This window comes from Leucoraja erinacea, chromosome 33, assembly GCF_028641065.1.
Source record: "Leucoraja erinacea ecotype New England chromosome 33, Leri_hhj_1, whole genome shotgun sequence".
In the NCBI taxonomy this organism is placed as follows: domain Eukaryota; kingdom Metazoa; phylum Chordata; class Chondrichthyes; order Rajiformes; family Rajidae; genus Leucoraja; species Leucoraja erinaceus.
In genome coordinates, this window is record NC_073409.1 from 343,032 (window position 1) to 358,319 (window position 15,288).

Genomic DNA, 15,288 nt, shown 5'->3' on the forward strand with positions numbered 1-15,288 from the left:
GAGGAATTCCTGCACTCTTTCAAATTGCATAATATTATATATTCATGCAAATAGCATTAAAAATGCAAATGTACAAAAATGTTAAATATTAGATGAGTTTAACAGTTGTTTAACACAAAAGTCCTTGATTGCTGGGGTAGATACGTGTTTAGAGATACAGTGTGGAAACAGGCCCTTCGGCCCACCGGGTCCGTGCTAACCAGCGATCCCCGCACATTAACACTATCCTACACCCACTAGGGACAATTTTTATATTTACCAAGCCAATTAACCTACAAACCTGTACGTCTTTGGAGTGTGGGAGTCTCGGAGAAAACCCATGCAGGTCACAGGGAGAACGTACAAACTCCGTGCAGACGGCACCCGTAGTCGGGATCGAACCAGGGTCTCCGGCGCTGCAAGTGCTGTAAGGCAGCAACTCTATCGCTGTGTCACTGTGACCTGCCCAGCTGTTAGTGTGTATTAGAGAAGTAAATGTTTACATTGGTTCCTGCTTCATTAATTGATTTGTGGAAAGTACCTGGAGGAAAAATGCAGATAGCAGCTCCTTGTATTGGAATGTTACCTAAACCTTGGGTCCTCCGGCCCTCCTGCAGAATCAGGATAAATGAACATCTCAGAATACACAAAGTGCCTGCCTTGAGACAACACCAGCTCAATACCTAAACATTTTATTCAGAATTATTTGAATACAGATATGTTCTGTGACAATACCAGGAAGGAAGCAGAGAACATTGATGAAAACTCTGCAGTCCTAACTAACTTTAATTAATTATTTTACCAACCGAGAAGAGTTTCAATAATATTCATTTTGTTCTAACATTCAACCTACATTAATTTCTCTTTTTCCATTTCCTTTAGAGTGATTATGAAATTTATCACGGTGGAAACCAATGATGACTTTAGCATTTACCCTGGAGCATAGAGCTGTTTTAACGGACCTCTTTACAAGGGATATCGGTTGCAGCATCCTGTTCCTACCCTCACTAGAACTTAGCACTGGAAGTAATCCTGAGATCACTACCCTGGAGGTCCTGTGTTTAAGATATTTACCTAACTCCCTGTAGCCATATTGCACAACCTCCTTCCTTTTCCTACCAATGTCATTTGTGCCAAGATGCACGACGACTTCTTGCTGCTCCCCCTCCCCCTTGAGGCTGTCATGCAGCCACTCCGAAACGTCCTGGAACAAGTGTCTATCCTCAGATTCAATCCTGCCACACACTGGGCTGGAATTGGTGAATAATGATATTTCTTTGTAAAACAAAGCTCATAGCTCTTTTCCGCAGTTCTTAAATTAACATTTTTTGGACAGAGGCAGGGTGTGAGGTGCATTCAGTGGACACAGTAGTGGGGGGAGATGAAGGGAGGGGGTTGGGGGCCCAATGGGACTGAAGAGGATGAGTCGTAAGTCTCACCAAATCCCAGCTCGTTTTGCAAAGAAATGCAGAGAATCAAGAATTTCAATCATAAACATTCCTCTACTGCAGTACCATTGTGCCAACACAAGGCATGGTATACTTGTGCCCATTACTGTTTATTTATTGTATGTTTATTTGCCCTTTTTTCCCCAAGAGTAGTGTACATATTCAGCCCTTTATTTGGTTGTAGAACATTGGCAATAACAATCAGCACCTCCATCTCAACCCCCCCCCCCCAAATTCATGCTCCATCTCCCCCCCCCCCCCCACCCAGTGTGGTTCACTACAGCAAAGGTTTACTGTAATTCATTCTCCATCTCCCCCCCCCCCCCCCCCCCCCCCTCCAAAAAGAAAACCAGATTCTTGTTTCACCTCGGCAGGATTCAGTGCCTGCGCCCCAGTTACACCATAACCAGATTTCTTAGCTTTAGTGAGATGTATTGAGAGTCAAGAATTCCAGAGACACAACATAAAAAGAGACCAATATACAAGATCACGGCTCTTTATTAGTGGCTGTTACAATGAATACATTGAAAGGGTGGGTGGGATTTGAGTCGCCTGCTACAGAAGAAAGGGAAGTGAGGACTTCAGAACAACTCCACGGTTGGACAATACACCCACTGGTCCTATGACCCCAACAGGTTAAGTCTTGCTGTCTACATAGACAACCTTTGGAAGGGTACGTACTGAGTAACGTCCTGCACCCTGGAAGAGCAGTTTCCAGAGTGGTTACAGTGGGTTTCTGGTGACATCTGATCTCTCTCTTTGGAACCGGTTGCAGTCCGTAGTGACGAGGCTTCAATGGGCTTCTGCTCGATATTTCCCTCTGGCACTGTGCAGCAAAATGTTGGAGGTAGATCACCAGCCGTGGACTTGAAGGGCAGGGCAACGCTGAAGATCCCAAAGGCCCATTGTTTCTCCAAATACTGAGCGACCCTGCACATACAAATAACAAGGCAAATGCAATGTTAGCATTCATTTCAAGACAACTGGAATATAAACTCAAAAAGCTGGAGTAACTCTAAAATATATAAAAAGAGATGTAATGCTGAGGCTTTACTACACTGGTCAGACCACATGTGGAATATTGTGAGCAGTTTTGGGACCCATATCTGAAGAAGGATATGCTGGTATTAGAGAGGGTGCAGAGGAGTTTGAGAACGATTGGATTAACATATGATCAATGCTTGACGGCCCTGGACCTGTACTCGCTGGAGTTTAGAAGGATGAGAGGGGCGACCTCATTGAATAGGACATTATTACTCCGGTTCTTCCATGTCTGCTTGGATATCCTCCAGAATGTGGTTACTGTATAGGAAGGTGGTTTACTGTAGGTGAATTGATTTCCTCGTCCAGATAGTGGCTATCAGTCATCGTTGATCTTAGGTAGGTGAATTGGATGACAGTTTCCAACTGACTGGTGTTTAGGGGAGTGGAGTGCCTTGACCCATGACAACAGTTGTCTTAATACTGATTGCTAGTCTGTAATCATTGCAAGCATGAGGCAGCCTGTCCATCAGCCCCTGAAGTCCTTCTTCTGTTGAGGTGATGAGTGACCAATATGGTCCCGATGGTTCCTCTTCCTTCTCTGTGATGCACCATTCCATGAGCAGTCTGAGCTCCAGCACCTACCGAGGGCCCGTACTTGACCCTTGTCTCGGCGGTCACTTCGGCTGCTGGGTTTAGAAATATAGAAACATAGAAATTAGGTGCAGGAGTAGGCCATTCGGCCCTTCGAGCCTGCACCGCCATTCAATATGATCATGGCTGATCATCCAACTCAGTATCCCTCAGTATCACCTTCATCTCAACCCCCCCCACACCCACCCAGTGTGGTTCACTGCAGCAAGGGTTTACTGTAATTCATGCTCCATCTCCCCCCCCCCCCCTCCAAAAAGAAAACCAGATTCTTGTTTCACCTCGGCAGGATTCAGTGCCTGCGCCCCAGTTACACCATACCCAGATTTCTTAGCTTTAGTGAGATGTATTGAGAGTCAAGAATTCCAGAGACACAACATAAAAAGAGACCAATATACAAGATCACGGCTCTTTATTAGTGGCTGTTACAATGGCCGTTGAAAGGGTGGGTGGGATTTGAGTCGCCTGCTGCAGAAGAAAGGGAAGTGAGGACTTCAGAACAACTCCATGGTTGGACAATAGACCCACTGGTCCTCATGACCCCAACAGGTTAAGTCTTGCTGTCTACATAGACAACCTTTTGTTTGTCCTTGTTCACGGCCAATGCGGGTCGAGTCCAGTCTTGAGCGGCATCAATTTTCTGTCATTCAAGTCCACGGTGATCATCAATCTTGGCCATTTCCTGTCATCAGAAACCGACCTGGTAAATGGAGACAAGAATGGAGTCTTGAAGATTCCCGATCCAAACCGTTGTCTGTCCAATCCCTCCACAGATGAAATGTCCTCTCGGAGTCGTGTCCTCGACCGACCTCTGGCATCCACCTTCAAACAATCTGGAGGAGATCCAGCGCCCTAAGAAATTCCACCAAGTTGTTCCTCAACAGCTTCTCCAGCACCAGGTGTGGATGTTCGCAGAGAACGTGGAGCAAGATTGGGTCTCCAGGATCTTCAAGCATCTGACATGCAAGTCCATGATGACCATCAACCTTGGCCATTTCCTGTCATCAGAAACTGACCTGGTCAATGGAGAAAAGAATGGGGACTTGAATGGTCCCGATCCAAATATCATCTGTCCATTCCCTCCGCAGATGCTGCCTGACCCGCTGAGTTCCTCCAGCAGTTTTCTGCTCCACCTTCGCTGACAGCTGAGCTCTAAAAACACATCTCCATCACGGTCTTCCACTGAGGGCAGTTTACAGAGGATCAGCTCCACATTCCCAGTGACACCAGATCTTCCTCAGCAACACAGCAGGGTCAGGTGTGATGAAGCATCTGCGTGCCAGCCCTGGTCCATGGCCGTCTCGTCAGATATTGTCCTCTGGTCAATCACAGGAAACATGGCAGAGGTCGATGACCTCAGGAAGGCAAAGCCGATGATCCACAAACTTGTCTTCATTCATGGGACAGCGGTGGAGAACGTTATGTGGCAAGTTCCTGCTTCCATGTCTCTGAAGATCTGTCCTGGATGTCCACACACATCTCCTTAACCTTTGTCTCTACTCAATCCTGTACAACTGAATCTTCCATTTCCTCATCAGCAGACCACAATCAGCACAAACAGGCATCACCTCCTCCTCTATAACCAACACAGGACCAGCTCAAGACTGTGTGCTCAGTCCCCTGCTCTATCACCAGGGCTGCACACCCAGACCATTCCAATGCTGTCTTTAAATTCCACCGACGATACCACCGTTGTTGGACAAATGATGGATAATGACGAGTCAGAGTACAGGAGAGAGATTGATAATCTGAGGGAATGCTGCCAGTGCAGACATGTTGTTCTCAATGTCCGCAGCACCACAGAGCTATTTGTTGACCTCGGGAGAAAGCCGCAGATCCACAAACTTGACTTCATTGATGGGACAGTGGTGGAGAAAGTTATGTTCAAAGATCCTGCTTCAAATTCCTGGGCGTTCATATCTCTGAAGATCTGTCCTGGTTCCAACGCGGTTCCCATTTTGTTCTCCACTTCACTCCTCGTCTGACCTCCAGCACCCACCGCGGGCCCGTCCTAGGCTGCCCTCAGCCGGGTCCTCTCTTGGTCCTCTCCCATTCATTTACCGTTCTTGATGTAGGTAAATTGCCCAAGCTTCACTGCTGTACAGTAACGTGTTCAACACTCACGCATTGTAGATAGTTAGCTTGGACTTCATTGTGAGTTTCCTGTACTTCCATGTCCACTTGCTTAGTCTCCTGAAGGTGGGTGCTGTAGAGGAAGGTGGTTTACTGTACGTGAATTAGTTTCCTCATCCAGAGAGTGGCTGTCAGTCACCGTAGATCCTTGGTTGGTGAATTTAAAACATTTTCCAGCCCGAGTGGTGTTTATGGCGATTTCAGAGGGGAGCGGAGAGCCCTGACCCATGACAACAGGCATCTTAACGCTGATTGCCAGTTGGTCTTTGGTGCAAGCATGAGACAGTCTGTCCATCAGCCCCTGAAGTCCTTCTTCTGTTGGGGAACTGAGTGCAGCATCATCAGCGGGCTGGAGTTCCCTTATCAGCACAGTTCTCATCTTTGTCTTGGCTTTCAACATTGCCACATTGAAGAGCATCCCATCACTTCTGGTTTGAAGGTACACATCTCCCGTGCCTGTTGGGAAGGCAAAGAACAAAAGGGCAGATCGGAAGATGCTGAACACCATGGAAGTTGGGACAGAGTCTTGCTTCACTCCACTTCACATGGGGAAACTGTCTGATGTAGCTTCATCAAATTCCACTGTGGATGTATGTTCTCATGGAAGGACCAGGTGAGGTTTAGAAGACGTGGTGGACATCTAATCATCTCCAGTAACTGGTAGAGGGCGTGTCTGCTGCAGAACCAAAAGCTTTTGTAAGATCCACAAAGGCGATGAACATTGGGGTTTGCTGCTCCTGACATTTTCCTTGGATTTGACGCAGGGAGAAGATCATGTCCATTGTGGATCTATCGCCATGGAAACCGCATTGTGCCTCAGGTCAGCGAGTCTGTGTAGTCTTTGTAGGATCACTCTGCCAAAGGCCTTTCCTGTAACACTCAGAAGTGAGATGTCCCTGTATTTGTTGCACTCGCTGTGATCTCCCTTGTCCTTGTGCAGTGTGATGATGTTGGTGTTACACGTGTGTTGAGGGACACCATCCTCTCTCTGATGATTGTCAGTCGGTCTTTGTTGCGAACTTGAGTCAGCCTGTCCATCAGCCCCTGGTCCATCTTCTGTTGGGATGATGAGTGACCAATGTGGTCCCGATGGTCCCTCTTCCTTCTCAGCGGCACGTCCTCGACCGACCTCCGGCACCCTCCGCGGGCCCGTCCTTGACCCTTGTTGTCTGCGATCACTTCGGCCACTGGGCTTGTCCTTGTTCGCGGTCACCGCTGGCCGAGTCTGGTCTTGACCGGCTCCATGCCAGCGGCCGGGTCGGCTCCAGCACGGCTGCGCGGTGCTCACCGTGAGGTTCCCTCAGCAACACGGCAGGGTCAGGTGTGATGAAGCTTCTGCGGCCACTCCTGGTCCATGGCCGTCTCTTCAGATCTGTTTGCGAGGAACTTTCCCTCCGATCACCTGCAGGAAAATGAAACTGGGGCAGATGATGAGTCAGAGCCAGACCAGTTTGACAAATTTCTTAAACGCCGTGGATTCTCATGTGCAACAGATCGCTGCAAGTTGTACTGGGAAATGTTGACGATGAAATCCCAAATGCAGATGAGAGTGTGGGTGGGGAAGAGGTTGTAGCTCTTTCTAGAAGTGGCTCTTAAAAGGGCCTTTGTTGGACAGAGTGAGAAATTCTGGTGCGGTCCCCACCGATGTGGCTTCATATCCGATGGTTTTACACGAACGACATTCGGGTTCCCGACATCCGTTTTCAGGCTTTTCTTTCGTGCTCTCCAATCCCTCTTGGGGTCACACGGGAGAATCCACAGCGTTTAAGAAATTTGTCAAACTGATCCAGCCCTGACTCATCATCTGCCCCAGTGGCATTTTCCTGCAAGTCTTCAGAGGGAAAGTTCCTCGCAAACAGCTGGCGACCACATCAGTCGGCAGATGTTTCATTCTTTCCCCTTCACACTGTCTGGAGGAGATCCGGGTTGACAAGAAGTCCCACCAAGTTGTTCCTCAACAGCTTCTCCAGCTCCAGGTGTGGATGGTCGCAGAGAACGTGGAGCAAGATTGGGTCTTCAGGATCTTCAATCATCTGTCACTCCAATCCACGGTGATCATCAAACTTGGCCATTTCCTGTCACCATAATCCAACCTGATAAATGGAGACAAGAATGGAGTCTTGAATGGTCCCGATCCAAACATCGTCTGTCCATTCCCTCCACAGATGCAGCCTGACCCACTGAGTTCTTCCAGCAGTTTTCTGCTCCACCTTCGCTGACAGCCGAGCTCTATAAACACATCTCCATCACGGTCTTCCACTGAGGGCAGTTTACAGAGGATCAGCTCCACATTCCCAGTGACACCAGATTTTCCTCAACAACACAGCAGGGTCAGGTGTGATGAAGCATCTGTGTACCAGCCCTGGTCCATGGCCGTCTCGTCAGATATTGTCCTCTGGTCAATCACAGGAAACACGGCAGATGGTCGATGACCTCAGGAGGGGAAAGCCGATGATCCACAAACTTGTCTTCATTCATGGGACAGTGGTGGAGAACGTTATGTTGCAAGTTCCTGGTTGTCCATGTCTCTGAAGATCTGTCCTGGGTCCAGCACATCAATGCAATCACACACAAAACATGACCACCTCTAAGCTTTCATAACAACCACAAAGGCGATGAACAATGGGGTTTGCTGCTCTTGATATTTTCCTTGTATTTGACACAGGGAGAAGATCATGTCCATTGTGGATCTACCTCCATGGAAACCGCATTGTGCCTCAAGTCAGCGGGTCTGTGCAGTATTTGCTGGATCACAGAAGTGAGATGTCCCTGTAGTTGGTGCACTCCCTTGTTCTTGTACAATGTGACAATGTTGGTGTCACGTGTGTGTTACGCAGAAACTGCTCAGTCCGTCACAGGTGATGATCGCTTCACCATCAAAGGGATCTACAGGAGATGCTACCTGCAAAAGGCAGCTAATATCAAAGACCCACACCGCCCTACCAGTGTGAAAAGCCAGGTTGGGTTGCTCCTGGGCCTGGCCAAGCTGGCCATCCGCGAGTCACGGCGCCAGACGGTGGAGGGCTCTACCCGAGCCGGCTGCCTGCCCCTTTTCCGGGGTTACGTCCGTGCCCGGGTGGTGTTAGAAAGGGAATACGCCCTGTCTGTGGGCACCCTGAGGGAGTTCCGGGACCACTGGGCTCCGCAGGGTGTTGAATGTACCCTCAATAAGGATTGTATCATAATTGTATAATAGTTTATTATGGATATACGTTTGTACTGTATTTATGGTGGTGGATTCTGGCTTGTTTTATTGTAGTGTAAATATTATTTTTTAATAATTGAATAAATGTTTTGAAAAAAAAAAGTGTGAAAAGCCAACAGAAGCAGGGAAACTAACCTCCATGTTTAAGAGCAGCTTCTTCCCAGCAATTAAAAGCCTCTCAAACACTGCACAACATGAACCACAATGATGAGATATTATGGACTGCGTCTTTTGCTGCCCGACAGATATTTTTTACTCTAGCATTTAATTTATAATTTCTTGGATTTTTATTTCATTAGTTATCTGTGTTGTTGCACTACGCTCCCATTATTTTGTTCAGAAACTCAAAAAATGTGACCTCCAGGTTCAGGAACAGCTTCTTCCCAGCAACCCTCAGGCTCTTGAACACAGCCTGACACAAACCACATCTATGAACTGTGAAGAACTATGGACTGAGTCTTTGGTTGCATTACAGACATGTTTACAGTAGTATCGTGAGTATACATTTACCGAAATGTAAATTAATGCATTTTTGTGTTGTTGCAATTACAGACTTGTTAATCTACAGCAAGAAATACACCTCCCCCCCCCACACACACCACTCCCCCACACACCTCTCCCCTCCACAACGCTCTCTGCCCCTCCTCCCTCCCCACAGACCCCCTCACTACCAAACCTCCCGTCACCCCCACATCCTCCCTCCCCCTGCACATCCCTTCCCCACACACACTCTTCCAGTACATAAACCCCCCCCCCACACACATACCCCCCCCCCAACATACACTCGCCCAACACAACAACCCTGCATTTACAGTGTCGCTTCTAGTGTGAAGATTCACTCCTTCTGTGTCAGTCGTGAAGGACAGAGGGCAGATAGGAAGATGCCGAACAACATGGGAACTGGGACACAACCTTGCTTCAATAGGCAATAGGTGCAGGAGTAGGCCATTCGGCCCTTCGAGCCAGCACCGTCATTCAATGTGATCATGGCTGATCATCCACAATCAGTACCCCGTTCCTGCCTTCTCCCCATATCCCCTGACTCCGCTATCTTTAAGAGCCCTATCTAGCTCTCTGTTGAAATTATCCAGAGAACCGGCCTCCACTGCCGTCTGAGGCAGAGAATTCCACAGATTCACAACTCTCTGTGTGAAAAAGTGTTTCCCCGTCTCTGTTCAAAATGGCTTACCCCTTATTCTTAAACTGTGTGTGGCCCCTGGTTCTGGACTCCCCCAACATCGGGAACATGTTTCCTGCCTCCAGCGTGTCCAAACCATAAATAATTTTATATATTTTAATAAGATCCCCTCTCTTCTTTCTGAACTCCAGAGTGTACAAGCCCAGCCGCTCCATTCTCTCAGCATATGACAGTCCCTCCATCCCGGGAATTAACCTTGTAAACCTACACTGCTCTCCCCCAATAACAAGAATGTTCTGTCGCCCCTGGATTTTGGAATGTTCAAAATCCAGGGGCAACATCTGGGTGTCTCATCATATCGTGCACCCTGTCACACGGTGACGTATGCTGTCCTGTGGGTGACCCCCGGTTAGGGTTAGGGTTGGGGTCAGGGGCCACAGATGGGCTGTAAAATATTCTTCCTTCAATGCATGGATTTTAAACATTCATATATAAAAATTAATACAATAAAATCAATTGTGCAAATGAAAAGATGTCTGAGTCGTTCAGTTTTATTTACAGATGTATTGGTCCGCTTCCAGATCCAATCACCATCTCTAACTTTTCACTGGGAAAGCCCGCTGCCTCTGGGGGTTTGGAGAGACCATTGGAAGAGAGATCTGTCCTCTGGGACAACTCGTGGCCAACAGTTTAGTTCCCATGAGGAGCCGGCAGAACATTGGGGGTTTGAGTCCAGGCCCTGGGGCCCCTGTGTCACATTTAGTTCAGAGATACAGTGCCCTTAGGCCCATCGAGTCCGCACCAACCAGCGATCCCACGCACACTATCCCACACACACTAGGGACAATTTATGCTTATACCAAGCCTATCAACCGAGAGTTAGTGTTAGTGTTAGTGTTAGTATTAGGGTTAGTGTTAGTGTTAGTGTTAGGGTTAGTGTTAGTGTTAGTGTTAGTGTTAGGGTTAGTGTTAGTGTTAGGGTTAGGGTTAGGGTTAGTGTTAGGGTTAGGGTTAGGGTTAGGGTTAGGGTTAGGGTTAGGGTTAGGGTTAGGGTTAGGGTTAGGGTTAGGGTTAGGGTTAGGGTGTTGTTAGTTAGTGTTAGGGTTAGTGTTAGTGTTAGTGTTAGGGTTAGGGTTAGTGTTAGGGTTAGGGTTAGGATTTGTATAAATTGTCCCTAACGTGTGTGGGATAGTGTGCGGGTATTTGCTGGTCACAGGCTGGGTCCACAAATGTGGGGCATTGGGGAAAATGGGGGGGAGGGGTTGGGGAATGGGAGAATGGGATGTGAGGGGAGGGGGTGGGAGTGGAGAAAGTGGAGGAGTGGAGCGGGGAGAACGAAGAAGATGGGGGAAGGGAAGAAGGGGGCGAGAGGGGNGNGGGGGTAGTGGAGAAGGAGGGATGGGGCAGGAGAGGGGAGAGGGGAGTTCCACTGAAACCATCCCTGTGAAAGGTTAGAGATGATGATTGGATCTGGAAGCGGACCAATACATCTGTAAATAAAACTGAACGACTCAGACATCTTTTCATTTGCACAATTGATTTTATTGTATTAATTTTAATATATGAATGTTTAAAATCCATGCATTGAAGGAAGAATATTTTACATCTCATCTGTGGTCCCTGACCCCAACCCTGACCCTGACCCTGACCCCAACCCTAACCGGGCATCACCCGCAGGACAACATACATCTGCGTGTTTGTGTACAACTTGACGGTTTTACGGACGTCAGTCACTGACGCTCGCAGTCGCCAAAACAAACACAAAGTGGGACGGGCCCTGTTACTGCTATCCAAATGTGCTGATAGTTCATCTTTTATAATTGACTCCAGCATCTTCCCCACCATGGATGTCAGACTGACTGGTCTATAATTTTTCTCTCCCGTCTTTCTTAAAAAGTGGGATAACATTAGCTACCCTCCAATCCACAGGAACTGATCCTGAATTTATAGAACATTGGAAAATTATCACCAATGCGTTCACAATTTCTAGAGCCCCTTCCTTAAGTACCCTGGGATGCAGACCATCAGGCTCTGGGGATTTATCAGCCTTCAGTCCCATCAGTCTATCCAATACCATTTCCTGCCTAATGTGGATTTCCTTCAGTTCCTCCGTCACCCCAGATCCTCTGGCCACTAGTACATCAGGAAGATTGTTTGTGTCCTCCTTAGTGAAGACAGATCCAAATTACCTGTTCAACCCATCTGCCATTTCCTTGTTCCCCATAATTAATTCACCCATTTCAGTCTTTAAGGGACCAACTTTGGTCTTAACTATTTTTTTCTCTTCACATACCTAAAGAAGCTTTTACTATCCTCCTTTATATTCCTGGCTAGCTTACCTTCGTACCTCATCTTTTCTCCCCGTATTGCCTTTTTAGTTATCTTCTGTTGCTCTTTAAACGTTACCCAATCCTCTTCCTTCCTGCTCATCTTTGCTATGTTATACTTCTCTTTTATTTTTATACTGTCCCTGACTTCCCTTGTCAGCCACGGTCGCCCCTTACTCCCTTTGGAATCTCTCTTCCTATTTGGAATGAACTGCTCCTGCACCTTCTGTATTATTCCCAGAAATACCTGCCATTGATGTTCCACTGTCATCCCTGCTAGTGTAACTTTCCAGTCAACTTTGGCCAGCTCCTCTCTCATGGCTCCATAGTCCCCTTTGTTCAACTGTAATACTGACACCTCCGATTTACACCCCCTGCCCACGCATTCCCCCCACACACTCACCTCTCCCTTACATACACCCCATCACGGAGGAACCGCACACTCCGCTAACAGTACCAAATTAATGCACTCCTCTCCCCCTCCCACATCCATCCACCCCCCCCACCCCTCACCCACCCCCCACCCCCCACACTCCGCCAACACAACCCCCCCACACACCCTCCTCTTACTCACACACCCACTTTCCCCCCCAACACCTCTCCTCTCCCCCTCCACATCCTCTGCCCCCCAGCAGCCCCTCCCCCACACCCCTCACCAACACCCCCTTCCCCCACACACACCCCCCCCCATCTCCGGCTCCACAACCACACACACCTCACACTGCCCCCGTCCCCATCCTTCCGCCCACTCCCTCCCCCCTCCACACCCCCCCCCACACACACCCCTTCCTCACCCCCATCTCCCACACCACATCGTCCCTCCCCCCGCACCCCACCCACTACACCCCCTCCCCCATACCCCCACCCCCCCGCCAACATACACTCCGCCAACACAACAACACAACAACCCTGCATTTACAAACTGAGGCTTGAATAAAGGCACCAAACCTGGCCTCTGTGTCCACTATCTCAATCTACTAGTTATACACTTGTACCGTATCCGAGATGCTTATTTAAGATTTGTCAGTGATTATGTATGGTGATGCATGTATTAAACTGTATACAGAAATTAATTTCCCTTTAGCTCGGTAAATATGACAAATACAGAACCATTGGACATTTATAAACACAGTTCTTACCTTGGTCTTGGCTTTCAGCGTTGCTGGAATGAAGAGGTTCCTGTCGCTTCTAGTGTGAAGATTCGCTCCTTCTGTGTCAGTCGTGAAGACAAAGGACAGAGGGCAGATAGGAAGATGCCGAACAGCATGGGAGCTGGGACACAACCTTGCTTCAATAGGCAATAGGTGCAGGAGTAGGCCATTCGGCCCTTTGGTCCAACACCGTCATTCAATGTGATCATGGCTGATCTTCCCCAATCAGTAACCCGTTCCTGCCTCCTCCCCATATCCCCTTGACTCCACTATCTTTAAGACCCCTATCTAGCTCTCTCTTGAAAGTATCCAGAGAACCGGCCTCCACCGCCCTCTGAGGCAGAGAATTCCACAGGTGTGGTCTCACCAGGGCTCTGTACAATTGCAGAACGACCTCTTTACTCCTTTACACAACTTCTCTTGTTATGAAGGCCAACATGCCATTCGCTTTCTTCACTGCCTGCTGTACCTGCATGCTTACTTTCATTGACTGATGACCAAGGACCCCCCAGATCCCGTTGTACTTCCCCTTTTCCCACCTTGACACCATTTCGATAATAATCTGTTTTCTTGTTTTTGCTAACAAAGTGGATAACCTCACATTTATCCACATTAAACTGCAACTGCCATGCATCTGCCCACTCGCCCAACCTGTCCAAGTCACCCTGCATTCTCATAGCATCCTCCTCACAGTTCACACTGCCACCCAGCTTTGTGTCATCTGCAAATTTGCTAATGTTACTTGTAATCCCTTCACCTAAATCATCAATATATATTGTAAATAGCTGCGGTCCCAGCATCGAGCCTTGCGGTACCCCACTAGTCACTGCCTGCCATTCTGAAAGGGACCCGTTTATCCCTACTCTTTGTTTCCTGTCTGCCAACCAATTTTCCATCCATGCCAACACTCTACCCCCAATACCATGTGCCCTAATTTTGCCCACTAATATCCTACGTGGGACCTTATCAAATGCTTTCTGAAAGTCCAGGTACACTACATCCACTGGCTCTCACTTGTCCATATTCCTAGTTACATCCAGAAGATTAGTCAAGCATGATTTCCTCTTTGTAGATCCATGCTGACTCGGACCGATCCTGTTAAGAGCCTGTCCCACTTGGGAGACATTTCCGTGTTGTACTAGTTTGGACAATGTTCTACAGTAGCATTTAATTAATAATACAGGACATTTTATCAGTGTGTTGTTGAATTTACAGGCCAGTTAAGATGCAGCAAGAAATAATTAAATAATGTGCCAGACATAATGGACTCGCCTGCACAAGTTCCATGTCTCACCGTACCCATACGCATTGCAAACGTCACTGAAATGCCACTCTGGTATTGGCCTCCAGCACCGTGCATTGGTGACCTCCCCGTACACCACATCTCTGGGGATGCGTCCATTTCCCATCCTGTGGACATGTCCAAGCCAACGGAGATACTTCTGTTTGAGGGTCGCAGGGATGCTGGGCATGTTGGTCAGGCAGAGGACAGATTCAAAGATGGTTTTGTCCAACCGAGAATCTCCCAGGATATGACATTGACATTTACAGTAACGTGTTCAACATGCACGCTTTGTAGACAGTTATCTTGGTCTTCATTGTGAGTTTCCTGTTCTTCCATACAATGGATTCCAGGCACTCACCACCTTCTCTGTTAAAACAAAACTTGCCTCACACATCTCCTCTGCTCAATCCGATACAACTAGATCTTCAATTTCCACATCAGCAGACCACAATCAGCACAAACAGGCATCACCTCCTCCTCTATAACCAACACAGGACCAGCTCAAGACTGTGAGCTCAGTCCCCTGCTCTATCACCAGGACTGTACACCCAGACCATTTCAATGCCGTCTTTAAATTCCACCGACGATACCACCGTTGTTGGACAAATGATGGATAATGATGAGTCAGAGTACAGGAGAGAGATTGATAATCTGAGGGAATGCTGCCAGTGCAGACGTGTTGTTCTCAATGTCCGCAGGACCACAGAGCTATTTGTTGACCTCAGGAGAAAGCCGCAGATCCACAAACTTGACTTCATTGATGGGACAGTGGTGGAGAAAGTTATGTTCCAAGATCCTGCTTCAAATTCCTGGGCGTTCATATCTCTGAAGATCTGTCCTGGTTCCGACGCGGGTCCCATTTTGTTCTCCACTTCACTCCTCGTCCGACCTCCGGCACCCACCGCGGGCCCGTCCTAGGCTGCCCACAGCCGGGTCCTCTCTTGGTCCTCTCCCATTCATTTACCGGTCTTGATGGAGGTAAATTGCCCG